Raw genomic sequence first — 12,631 nt, 5'->3', positions numbered from 1 at the left:
CCTGTCTGCGGTCACTCCTTCCACTAGACTTCCACTGACCAGACCACTGCTGCCCGTGTACCCCTGGAACCAATTTAAAATTGCCTACAGCCAGCCCAATTTTTTTATTTTAGGCCTTCGATGCCTGTCTGCGGTCCATTCTTTCAACTACTACTACACTGACCAGGTCACTGCTGCCCGTGTACCCCTGGAACCAATTTAAAATTGCCTACAGCCAGCCCAATTTTTTTATTTTAGGCCTTCGATGCCTGTCTGCGGTCCATTCTTTCAACTACTACTACACTGACCAGGTCACTGCTGTCCGTGTACCCCTGGAACCAATTTAAAATTGCCTACAGCCATGTGTTATTATTTTAGGCCTTCGATGCCTGTCTGCGGTCACTCCTTCCACTAGGCCTCCACTGACCACACCACTGCTGTCCGTGTACCCCTGGAACCAATTTAAAATTGCCTACAGCCATGTGTTATTATTTTAGGCCTTCGATGCCTGTCTGCGGTCACTCCTTCCACTAGGCCTCCACTGACCACACCACTGCTGCCCGTGTACCCCTGGAACCAATTTAAAATTGCCTACAGCCAGCCCAATTTTTTTATTTTAGGCCTTCGATGCCTGTCTGCGGTCCATTCTTTCAACTACTACTACACTGACCAAGTCACTGCTGCCCGTGTACCCCTGGAACCAATTTAAAATTGCCTACAGCCATGTGTTATTATTTTAGGCCTTCGATGCCTGTCTGCGGTCACTCCTTCCACTAGGCCTCCACTGACCACACCACTGCTGTCCGTGTACCCCTGGAACCAATTTAAAATTGCCTACAGCCATGTGTTATTATTTTAGGCCTTCAATGCCTGTCTGCGGTCACTCCTTCCACTAGGCCTCCACTGACCACACCACTGCTGTCCGTGTACCCCTGGAACCAATTTAAAATTGCCTACAGCCAGCCCAATTTTTTTATTTTAGGCCTTCGATGCCTGTCTGCGGTCCATTCTTTCAACTACTACTACACTGACCAGGTCACTGCTGTCCGTGTACCCCTGTAACCAATTTAAAATTGCCTACAGCCATGTGTTATTATTTTAGGCATTCGATGCCTGTCTGCGGTCCATTTTTTCAACTACTACTACACTGACCAGGTCACTGCTGCCCGTGTACCCCTGGAACCAATTTAAAATTGCCTACAGCCATGTGTTATTATTTTAGGCCTTCGATGCCTGTCTGCGGTCACTCCTTCCACTAGGCCTCCACTGACCACACCACTGCTGCCCGTGTACCCCTGGAACCAATTTAAAATTGCCTACAGCCAGCCCAATTTTTTTATTTTAGGCCTTCGATGCCTGTCTGCGGTCCATTCTTTCAACTACTACTACACTGACCAGGTCACTGCTGCCCGTGTACCCCTGGAACCAATTTAAAATTGCCTACAGCCATGTGTTATTATTTTAGGCCTTCGATGCCTGTCTGCGGTCACTCCTTCCACTAGGCCTCCACTGACCACACCACTGCTGTCCGTGTACCCCTGGAACCAATTTAAAATTGCCTACAGCCATGTGTTATTATTTTAGGCCTTCGATGCCTGTCTGCGGTCCATTCTTTCAACTACTACTACACTGACCAGGGCACTGCTGGCCGTGTACCCCTGGAACCAACATCAGAAAATATAAAAATAAGTATTTTGCTTATAAAAAAGAAAATACTGGTGAGATATCAAATGCAGACATTTTAACATTAAAAACAAACACACAACTCTAATCTGGTACAGTACTAAAAATGGCCACCAGCTACAATTACTTTCTCCTGCAAGTAGTTAACTGAAAGTTTTTTTAAATTGAAAACACACATATGGCATCCACCGAGTGTTGTCCTGTCGCGTCTTCTTTATATTATTGCCGAGAAGATGCAAAATAATGAAAATAATAAAATCATTAATTACCAAAATAATAGAGAAAGTCAACACCACATTGCAAATAAACATTCATTCCAAATAAAGAAGCAGGGCGCGTCCGAGGGTGAGTATATACCTAATAAGAATATAATCACCCTCGGACGCGCAATGCTTATTTCCAACAGCCTTCCTTCCTAAGAATCAGCCCTTCCGTCGTGTAGAGAGACGTTGTGTTACACTCCAAGGTGTTCCCCAGGTTGCCTTTCCTGAGCTTCGATCTTCCGGCTCTCGTTTAGTAGTTCTTGGAAACTACTCTGCATTAGGCCTTCAAATTGGGTATGGGGTGTAGAGAGATGGTGTGTTCCACTCCAAGGTGTTCCCCAGGTTGCCTTTCCTGAGCTTCGATCTTCCGGCTCTCGTTTAGTAGTTGTTGGAAACTACGCTGCATTAGGCCTTCAAATTGGGTATGGGGTGTAGCGAGAGGGTGTGTTACACTCCAAGGTGTTCCCCAGGTTGCCTTTCCTGAGCTTCGATCTTCCGGCTCTCGTTTAGTAGTTCTTGGAAACTACACTGCATTAGGCCTTCAAATTGGGTATGGGGTGTAGAGAGAGGGTGTGTTACACTCCAAGGTGTTCCCCAGGTTGCCTTTCCTGAGCTTCGATATTCCGGCTCTCGTTTAGTAGTTGTCGGAAACTACGCTGCATTAGGCCTACAAATTGGGTATGGGGCGTAGAGAGAGGGTGTGTTACACTCCAAGGTGTTCCCCAGGTTGCCTTTCCTGAGCTTCGATATTCCGGCTCTCGTTTAGTAGTTGTCGGAAACTACGCTGCATTAGGCCTACAAATTGGGTATGGGGTGTAGAGAGAGGGTGTGTTACACTCCAAGGTGTTCCCCAGGTTGCCTTTCCTGAGCTTCGATCTTCATGCTCTCGTTTAGTAGTTGTCGGAAACTACGCTGCATTAGGCCTACAAATTGGGTATGGGGTGTAGAGAGAGGGTTTGTTACACTCCAAGGTGTTCCCCAGGTTGCCTTTCCTGAGCTTCGATCTTCCGGCTCTCGTTTAGTAGTTGTTGGAAACTACGCTGCATTAGGCCTTCAAATTGGGTATGGGGTGTAGCGAGAGGGTGTGTTACACTCCAAGGTGTTCCCCAGGTTGCCTTTCCTGAGCTTCGATCTTCCGGCTCTCGTTTAGTAGTTCTTGGAAACTACACTGCATTAGGCCTTCAAATTGGGTATGGGGTGTAGAGAGAGGGTGTGTTACACTCTAAGGTGTTCCCCAGGTTTCCTTGCCATTGCTTCGGTCTTCCGACTCTCGTTTAGTAGTTGTAGAAAAGTACACTGCATTAGGCCATACAAAATGGGTATGGGGTGGAGAGAGATGGTGTGTTACACTCCAAGGTGTTCCCCAGGTTGCCTTTCCTGAGCTTCTATCTTCAGGCTCTCATTAAATTGTGGTTAAATGGAACAACTGCATTTGGCGTACTAGTTGGTTTGGGGCCTACTATCGGTGTCTGCCACTCCTTGCTGTTCTCCTCCACTGAACAAAGCTGTGCCGCCTGTTTACTACGGTTGCCAATTTTGAACTGCATTTCGACTACTTACTGATTTGGCCCTACTCTCTGTGTCAGCCTCTCATTCCAGTTGTCCTCCACTGCAATGCCCCCTGGTTATTCCTGTGTTACCAATTTTGAACTGCATTTAGCCCACTTTCTTCTTTGGGCCTATATCTGTGTTTCCACTTCATCGTGCCCATTGCCCAGCCAGTGATAGATGAGTCTGCTGGTACATTGACCCATAACGCAACATTCCCCGTGCACGCTACACAACAACATTGTGACCCTGCTGAAAGTCAGGTTGCTCTTCCCGCATACCATACCACCTTACACGGGGACAAAGAGGAAGGTGCAGATGAAAGTGCAGGTTCCTTCATCAGGTGGGGGGAGGAATACTAGTTGGCGACGTCACTGGCACAGGGCCTCTCATAGTACGCAAAAGTGTTGCTGCCGGTGGGAGGCGCCCCCGCCGTGCAAACACACCGCTGTACTTTGAGGGGCCCTGTGCCAGTGCCAATGCCAACGAGTGGGCCCCCCCTGCTTGCTCAGGTTCACAGCACTTGCAAAGTTGAAATACTTACCTCTCCCTGCTCCACTGCCGTGACGTGGTCCAGATTTCCTGGGCCCACTAATTACTTGAACCAGCCCTACCCCCCACAACTTTAGCCAAATGACCCCCAATTTCAAATGCCTTCCAATTATTATAAGGTAAATTACGCTTGACAAGCTTCATTAACCCCTTCCCGACCTGTGACACAGCGTATGCGTCATGAAAGTCGGTGCCAATCCGACCTGTGACGCATATGCTGTGTCACAGAAAGATCGCGTCCCTGCAGATCGGGTGAAAGGGTTAACTCCCATTTCACCCGATCTGCAGGGACAGGGGGAGTGGTAGTTTAGCCCAGGGGGGGTGGCTTCACCCCCTCGTGGCTACGATCGCTCTGATTGGCTGTTGAAAGTGAAACTGCCAATCAGAGCGATTTGTAATATTTCACCTAAAAAAATGGTGAAATATTACAATCCAGCCATGGCCGATGCTGCAATATCATCGGCCATGGCTGGAAATACTAATGTGCCCCCACCCCACCCCTCCGATCGCCCCCCCAGCCCCCCGATCTGTGGCCCGCTCCCCTCCGTCCTGTGCTCCGCTCCCCCGTCCTCCTGTCCGCTCCCCCGTGCTCCAATCACACCCCCCCGTGCTCCAATCAAACCCCCCCGCACTCCGATCCCCCCCCGTGCTCCGAACCACCCCCCCTGCACACCGATCCCCCCCCCCCTGCACACCGATCCACCCGCCCGCACACCGATCACTCTCCCCCATGCTCCGATCCCTCCCCCCCCGTGCTCCGACGCCCCCCCGTGCCCTGATCTCCCCCCCCTGTGCCCTGATCTCCCCCCCTTATACTTACCGATCCTGGCGGGGTCCGTCAGTCTTCTTCCCCGAGCGCCGCCATGTTCCAAAATGGCGGGCGCATGCGCAGTGCGCCCGCCGAATCTGCCGGCCGGCAGATTCGTTCCAATGTGAATTTTGATCACTGTGATATAATCTATCACAGTGGTCAAAATAAAAAAACAGTAAATGACCCCCCCCATTTGTCCCCCATAGATAGGGACAATAATAAAATAAAGAATTTTTTTTTTTTTTCACTAAGGTTGGAGTTAGAACTAGGGGTAGGGTTAGGGGTAGGGGTAGGGTTAGGGGTAGGGGTAGGGGTAGGGTTAGGGGTAGGGTTAGGGTTAGGGTTAGGGTTTCGGTATGTGCACACGTATTCTGGTCCTCTGCGGATTTTTCTGCAGCGGATTTGATAAATCCGCAGTGCTAAACCGCTGCGGATTTATGGCAGATTTACCGCGGTTTTTCTGCGCATTTCACTGCGGTTTTACAACTGCAATTTTCTATTGGAGCAGTTGTAAAACCGCTGTGGAATCCGCAGAAAGAAGTGACATGCTGCGGAATGTAAACCGCTGCGTTTCCGTGCAGTTTTTCCGCAGCATGTGTACAGCGATTTTTGTTTCCCATAGGTTTACATTGAAATGTAAACTCATGGGAAACTGCTGCGGATCCGCAGCGTTTTCCAAAGCGTGTGCACATACCTTTAGAATTAGGCTATGTGCACACGGTGCGGATTTGGCTGCGGATCCGCAGCGGATTGGCCGCTGCGGATCCGCAGCAGTGTTCCATCAGGTTTACAGTACCATGTAAACCTATGGAAAACCAAATCCGCTGTGCCCATGGTGCGGAAAATACCGCACGGAAACGCTGCGTTGTATTTTCCGCAGCATGTCAATTCTTTGTGCGGATTCCGCAGCGTTTTACACCTATTCCTCAATAGGAATCCGCAGGTGAAATCCGCAGGTAAAACGCAGTGCCTTTTACCCGCGGATTTTTCAAAAATGGTGCGGAAAAATCTCACACGAATCCGCAACGTGGGTACATAGCCTTAGGGTTAGGGTTGGGTTGGAATTAGGGTTGTGGTTAGGGTTAGGGGTGTGTTGGGGTTAGGGTTGTGGTTAGGGGTGTGTTGCGGTTAGGGTTGTGGTTAGGGTTACGGCTACAGTTGGGATAAGGGTTAGGGGTGTGTTGGCGTAAGAATTGAGGGGTTTCCACTGTTTAGGCACATCAGGGGGTCTCCAAACGCAACATGGCGCCACCATTGATTCCAGCCAATCTTTTATTCAAAAAGTCAAATGGTGCTCCTTCCCTTCCGAGCCCCGACGTGTGCCCAAACAGTGGTTTACCCCCACATATGGGGTATCAGTGTACTCAGGACAAACTGGGCAACAATTACTGGGGTCCAATTTCTCCTGTTACCCTTGAGAAAATAAAAAATTGCTTGCTAAAACATCATTTTTGAGGAAAGTAAAATGATTTTTTATTTTCACGGCTCTGCGTTGTAAACGTCTGTGAAGCACTTGGGGGTTCAAAGTGCTCACCACATATCTAGATAAGTTCCTTGGGGGGTCTAGTTTCCAAAATGGGGTCACTTGTGGGGGGTTTCTACTGTTTAGGCACACCAGGGGCTCTGCAAACGCAACGTGACGCCCGCAGACCATTCCATCAAAGTCTGCATTTCAAAACGTCACTACTTGACTTCCGAGCCCCGACATGTGCCCAAACAGTGGTTTACCCCCACATATGGGGTATCAGCGTACTCAGGAGAAACTGGACAACAACTTTTGGGGTCCAATTTCTCCTGTAACCCTTGGGAAAATAAAAAATTCTGGGCTAAAAAATTATTTTTGAGGAAAGAAAACGTATTTATTATTTTCACTGCTCTGTGTTATAAACTTCTGTGAAGCACTTGGGGGTTCAAAGTGCTCACCTCACATCTAGATAAGTTCCTTTCGGGGTCTAGTTTCTAAAATGGGGTCACTTGTGGGGGGTTTCTACTATTTAGCCACATCAGGGGCTCTGCAAACGCAACGTAACGCCCGCAGAGCATTCCATCAAAGTCTGCATTTCAAAATGTCACTACTTGACTTCCGAGCCCCGACATGTGCCCAAACTGTGGTTTACCCCCACATATGGGGTATCAGCGTACTCAGGAGAAACTGTACAACAACTTTTGGGGTCAAATTTCTCCTGTTACCCTTGGGAAAATAATAAATTGCAGGCTAAAAGATCATTTTAGAGAAAATAAAATTTTTATTTTATTTTCATGGCTCTGCGTTATAAACTTCTGTGAAGCACTTGGAAGTTCAAAGTCCTCACCACACATCTAGATTAGTTCCTTTGGGGGTCTAGTTTCCAAAATGGGGTCATATGTGGGGGATCTCCAATGTTTAGGCACACAGGGGCTCTCCAAACGTGACATGGTGTCCGCTAATGATTGGAGCTAATTTTCCATTTAAAAAGCCAATTGGCGTGCCTTCCCTTCCGAGCCCTGCCGTGCGCCCAAACAGTGGTTTACCCCCACATATGGGGTATCAGCGTACTCAGGACAAACTGGACAACAACATTTGTGGTCCAATTTCTCCTATTACCCTTGGCAAAATAGGAAATTCCAGGCTAAAAATCATTTTTGAGGAAAGAAAAATTATTTTTTATTTTCATGGCTCTGCATTATAAACTTCTGTGAAGCACCTGGGGGTTTAAAGTGCTCAATATGCATCTAGATAAGTTCCTTGGGGGGTCTAGTTTCCAAAATGGGGTCACTTGTGGGGGAGCTCCAATGCATAGGCACACAGGGGCTCTCTAAACGCGACATGGTGTCCGCTAACAATTGGAGCTAATTTTCCATTCAAAAAGTCAAATGGCGCGCCTTCCCTTCCGAGCCCTGCCGTGTGCCCAAACAGTGGTTTACCCCCACATATGAGGTATCGGCGTACTCGGGAGAAATTGCCCAACAAATTTTAGGATTCATTTTATCCTATTGCCCATGTGAAAATGAAAAACTGAGGCGAAAATAATTTTTTTGTGAAAAAAAAAAGTACTTTTTCATTTTTACAGATCAATTTGTGAAGCACCTGAGGGTTTAAAGTGCTCAATATGCATCTAGATAAGTTCCTTGGGGGGTCTAGTTTCCAAAATGGGGTCATTTGTGGGGGAGCTCCAATGTTTAGGCACACGGGGGCTCTCCAAACACGACATGGTGTCCGCTAACGATGGAGATAATTTTTCATTCAAAGAGTCAAATGGCGCTCCTTCCCTTCCGAACCTTACCATGTGCCCAAACAGTGGTTTACCTCCACATGTGAGGTATCGGTGTACTCATGAGAAATTGCCCAACAAATTTTAGGATCCATTTTATCCTGTTGCCCATGTGAAAATGAAAAAAATTGAGGCTAAAAGAATTTTTTTGTGAAAAAAAAGTACTTTTTCATTTTTACGGATCAATTTGTGAAGCCCCCGGGGGTTCAAAGTTCTCACTATGCATCTAGATAAGTTCCTTGGGGCGTCTAGTTTCCAAAATGGGGTCACGTGTGGGGGAGCTCCAATTTTTAGGCACACGGGGGCTCTCCAAACGTGACATGGTGTCCGCTAAAGAGTGGAGCCAATTTTTCATTCAAAAAGTCAAATGGCGCTCCTTCCCTTCCAAGCCCTGCCGTGCGCCCAAACATTGGTTTACCCCCACATATGAGGTATCAGCGTACTCAGGACAAATTGGACAACAACTTTCGTGGTTCAGTTTCTCCTTGTACCATTGGGAAAATAAAAAAAATGTTGCTAAAAGATAATTTTTGTGACTAAAAAGTTAAATGTTCATTTTTTCCTTCCATGTTGCTTCTGCTGCTGTGAAGCACCTGAAGGGTTAAAAAACTTCTTGAATGTGGTTTTGAGCACCTTGAGGGGTGCATTTTTTAGAATGGTGTCACTTTTGGGTATTTTCATCCATATAGACCCCTCAAACTGACTTCAAATGTGAGGTGGTCCCTAAAAAAAATGGTTTTGTAAATTTTGTTGTAAAAATGAGAAATCGCTGGTCAAATTTTAACTCTTATAACTTCCTAGCAAAAAAAAATGTTGTTTCCAAAATTGTGCTGGTGTAAAGTATACATGTGGGAAATGTTATTTATTAACTATTTTGTGTCACATAACTCTCTGGTTTAACAGAATAAAAATTCAAAATGTGAAAATTGCGAAATTTTCAAAATTTTCGCCAAATTTCCGTTTTTATCACAAATAAACGCAGAATTTATTGACCTAAATTTACCACTAACATGAAGCCCAATATGTCACGAAAAAACAATCTCAGAACCGCTAGGATCCGTTGAAGCGTTCCTGAGTTATTACCTCATAAAGGGACACTGGTCAGAATTGCAAAAAACGGCCAGGTCATTAAGGTCAAAATAGGCTGGGTCATGAAGGGGTTAAGAAGAATGGATGGTTTTGACATTAAAATGGCCACTCTAGGTGTTTTCCTGGCCCCCACTCACTGCCGACTATGCTGCCCCATTGACTTGCATTGGGTTTCGTGTTTCGGTCGATCCCGACTTTACGTCATAATCGGCCGATTTCACTCGACCCGACTTTGGACATAGTCGGGTTTCGCAAAACCCGGCTCGACTCTAAAAAGGTCAAGGTCGCTCAACTCTAGTCCCTGCACACCGAGGGTGGTGTTGGACAGTGCAAATCGCTGCAGCACAAGCGGTTTTGTGGTTAATGGACCCTGCCTAACGCTATCCCTGCTTCTGACAAAGCGGCAGCAACCTCTCCCTAAGCTCAGATCAGCAGCAGTAAGATGGCGGTCGGCGGGAACGCCTCTTTATAGCCCCTGTGACGTCGCAGACAGCAAGCCAATCACTGCAATGCCCTTCTCTAAGATGGTGGGGACCAGGACCTATGTCATCACGCTGCCCACACTCTGCGTTTACCTTCATTGGCTGAGAAATGGCGCTTTTCGCGTCATTGAAACGCGACTTTGGCGCGAAAGTCGCGTACCGCATGGCCGACCCCGCACAGGGGTCGGATCGGGTTTCATGAAACCCCGACTTAGCCAAAAGTCGGCGACTTTTGAAAATGTTCGACCCGTTTCGCTCAACCCTAGTCATTACTTCTGTGCGGATCTGCAGCGTTTTTGTACCCATTCCGTTATAGAAAGCCGCAGGGGTAAAAAACGCAGTAAATCCACACAAAAAATGCGTCAAATCCGCACCTGAGTTTTCTCCCAAGAGATGCAGAATCCGCACAAAAAAATTCCTGAGGCTAATCCACAACGTGTGCACATAGCCTAACTGTGCTGACTCTAAAAACAAACCTGGACATGTGAAGAGCCCCATTGAGTATGATGGTATTTGTGCGAGTCACTGAGGCATGTGAAGTGCGGACATCTGTACGAGGTCTTGGGTTCCATGTACAAGGCTGGAATGGGATTCTGTGATGGGTGTAAATGTGGTGCCAACATCTTTAATGTATCCCTTCCTCTGATACCAGGATAGCCTTTCTCAAAGCTTGTAATGTTCCTGCATACTCAAGGCCTTAATCATGTTTTCTGTGGTTTATGACTGCTGCTATCAGCTATATTAATTGGCCAGACACGCTACATGGTAGGTTAAAATCAAACCACCCAACAGACTGGCGAAATGCTGGCCGTGCATACGCTGAAATCTATATTTTACACTAATTAGGAAGCAATATCTGTTAGACGGCGCTTTATTGTGATGCATTTTACATTAGTTCTTAAAAAGCCATCTGTTTTTCCCCTGTTGAATCGCTATTACAACAACCTTTTTAACCCCTTCAAGACCCAGCCTATTTTGACCTTAAAGACCTTGCCGTTTTTTGCAATTCTGACCAGTGTCCCTTTATGAGGTAATAACTCAGGAACGCTTCAACGGATCCTAGCGGTTCTGAGATTGTTTTTTCGTGACATATTGGGCTTCATGTTAGTGGTAAATTTAGGTCAATAAATTCTGCATTTATTTGTGATAAACACGGAAATTTGGCGAAAATTTTGAAAATTTCGCAATTTTCACATTTTGAATTTTTATTCTGTTAAACCAGAGAGATATGTGACACAAAATAGTTAATAAATAACATTTCCCACATGTTTACTTTACATCAGCACAATTTTGGAAACAAAATTTTTTTTTGTTAGGAAGTTATAAGGGTTAAAATTCGACCAGCGATTTGTCATTTTTACAACGAAATTTACAAAACCATTTTTTTTAGGGACCACCTCACATTTGAAGTCAGTTTGAGGGGTCTATATGGCTGAAAATACCCAAAAGTGACACCATTCTAAAAACTGCACCCCTCAAGGTACTCAAAACCACATTCAAGAAGTTTATTAACCCTTCAGGTACTTCACAGCAGCAGAAGCAACATGGAAGGAAAAAATGAACATTTAACTTTTTAGTCACAAAAATTATCTTTTAGCAACAATTTTTTTATTTTCCCAATGGTAAAAGGAGAAACTGAACCACGAAAGTTGTTGTCCAATTTGTCCTGAGTACGCTGATACCTCATATGTGGGGGTAAACCACTGTTTTGGCGCACGGCAGGGCTTGGAAGGGAAGGAGCGCCATTTGACTTTTTGAATCAAAAATTGGCTCCACTCTTTAGCGGACACCATGTCACGTTTGGAGAGCCCCCGTGTGCCTAAAAATTGGAGCTCCCCCACAAGTGACCCCATTTTGGAAACTAGACGCCCCAAGGAACTTATCTAGATGCATAGTGAGCACTTTGAACCCCCAGGTGCTTCACAAATTGATCCGTAAAAATGAAAAAGTACTTTTTTTTCACAAAAAAATTCTTTTAGCCTCAATTTTTTCATTTTCACATGGGCAACAGGATAAAATGGATCCTAAAATGTGTTGGGCAATTTCTCCTGAGTACACCAATACCTCACATGTGGAGGTAAACCACTGTTTGGGCACATGGTAAGGCTCGGAAGGGAAGGAGCGCCATTTGACTTTTTGAATGAAAAATTATTTCCATCGTTAGCGGACACCATGTCGCGTTTGGATAGCTCCTGTGTGCCTAAACATTGGCGCTCCCCCACAAGTGACCCCATTTTGGAAACTAGACCCCCCAAGGAACTAATTTAGATGCCTAGTGAGCACTTTAAACCCTCAGGTGCTTCACAAATTGATCTGTAAAAATGAAAAAGTACTTTTTTTTCACAAAAAAATTCTTTTCGCCTCAATTTTTTCATTTTCACATGGGCAGTAGGATAAAATGGATCATAAAATTTGTTGGGCAATTTCTCCCGAGTACGCCGATACCTCATATGTGGGGGTAAACCACTGTTTGGGCACTCGGCAGGGCTCGGAAGAGAAGGCGCGCCATTTGACTTTTTGAATGGAAAATTAGCTCCAATTGTTAGCGGACACCATGTCGCGTTTGGAGAGCCCCTGTGTGCCTAAACATTGGAGCTCCCGCACAAGTGACCCCATTTTGGAAACTAGACCCCCCAAGGAACTTATCTAGATGCATATTGAGCACTTTAAACCCCCAGGTGCTTCACAGAAGTTTATAACGCAGAGCCATGAAAATAAAAAATAATTTTTCTTTCCTCAAAAATGATTTTTTAGCCTGGAATTTCCTATTTTGCCAAGGATAATAGGAGAAATTGGACCCCAAATATTGTTGTCCAGTTTGTCCTGAGTACGCTGATACCCCATATGTGGGGGTAAACCACTGTTTGGGCGCACGGCAGGGCTCGGAAGGGATGGCACGCCATTTGGCTTTTTAAATGGAAAATTAGCTCCAATCATTAGCGGACACCATGTCACGTTTGGAGAGCCCCTGTG

The 12,631-nt window shown here is 46.0% G+C and overlaps 1 protein-coding gene across 8 annotated transcripts in view; it reads left to right on the top strand.

Moving 5' to 3' along the window:
- CASK (calcium/calmodulin dependent serine protein kinase) overlaps positions 1-12,631 on the top strand; it is a 393,333-nt gene that overhangs the window by 88,027 nt on the left and 292,675 nt on the right. The gene's annotated exons all lie outside the window — the stretch shown is intronic.

The sequence above is a fragment of the Ranitomeya imitator genome, chromosome 3 (genome assembly GCF_032444005.1).
Source record: "Ranitomeya imitator isolate aRanImi1 chromosome 3, aRanImi1.pri, whole genome shotgun sequence".
NCBI lineage: Eukaryota > Metazoa > Chordata > Amphibia > Anura > Dendrobatidae > Ranitomeya > Ranitomeya imitator.
Note: the sequence above shows the minus strand (reverse complement) of the source record. Positions and strands in the feature narration are given on the sequence as shown.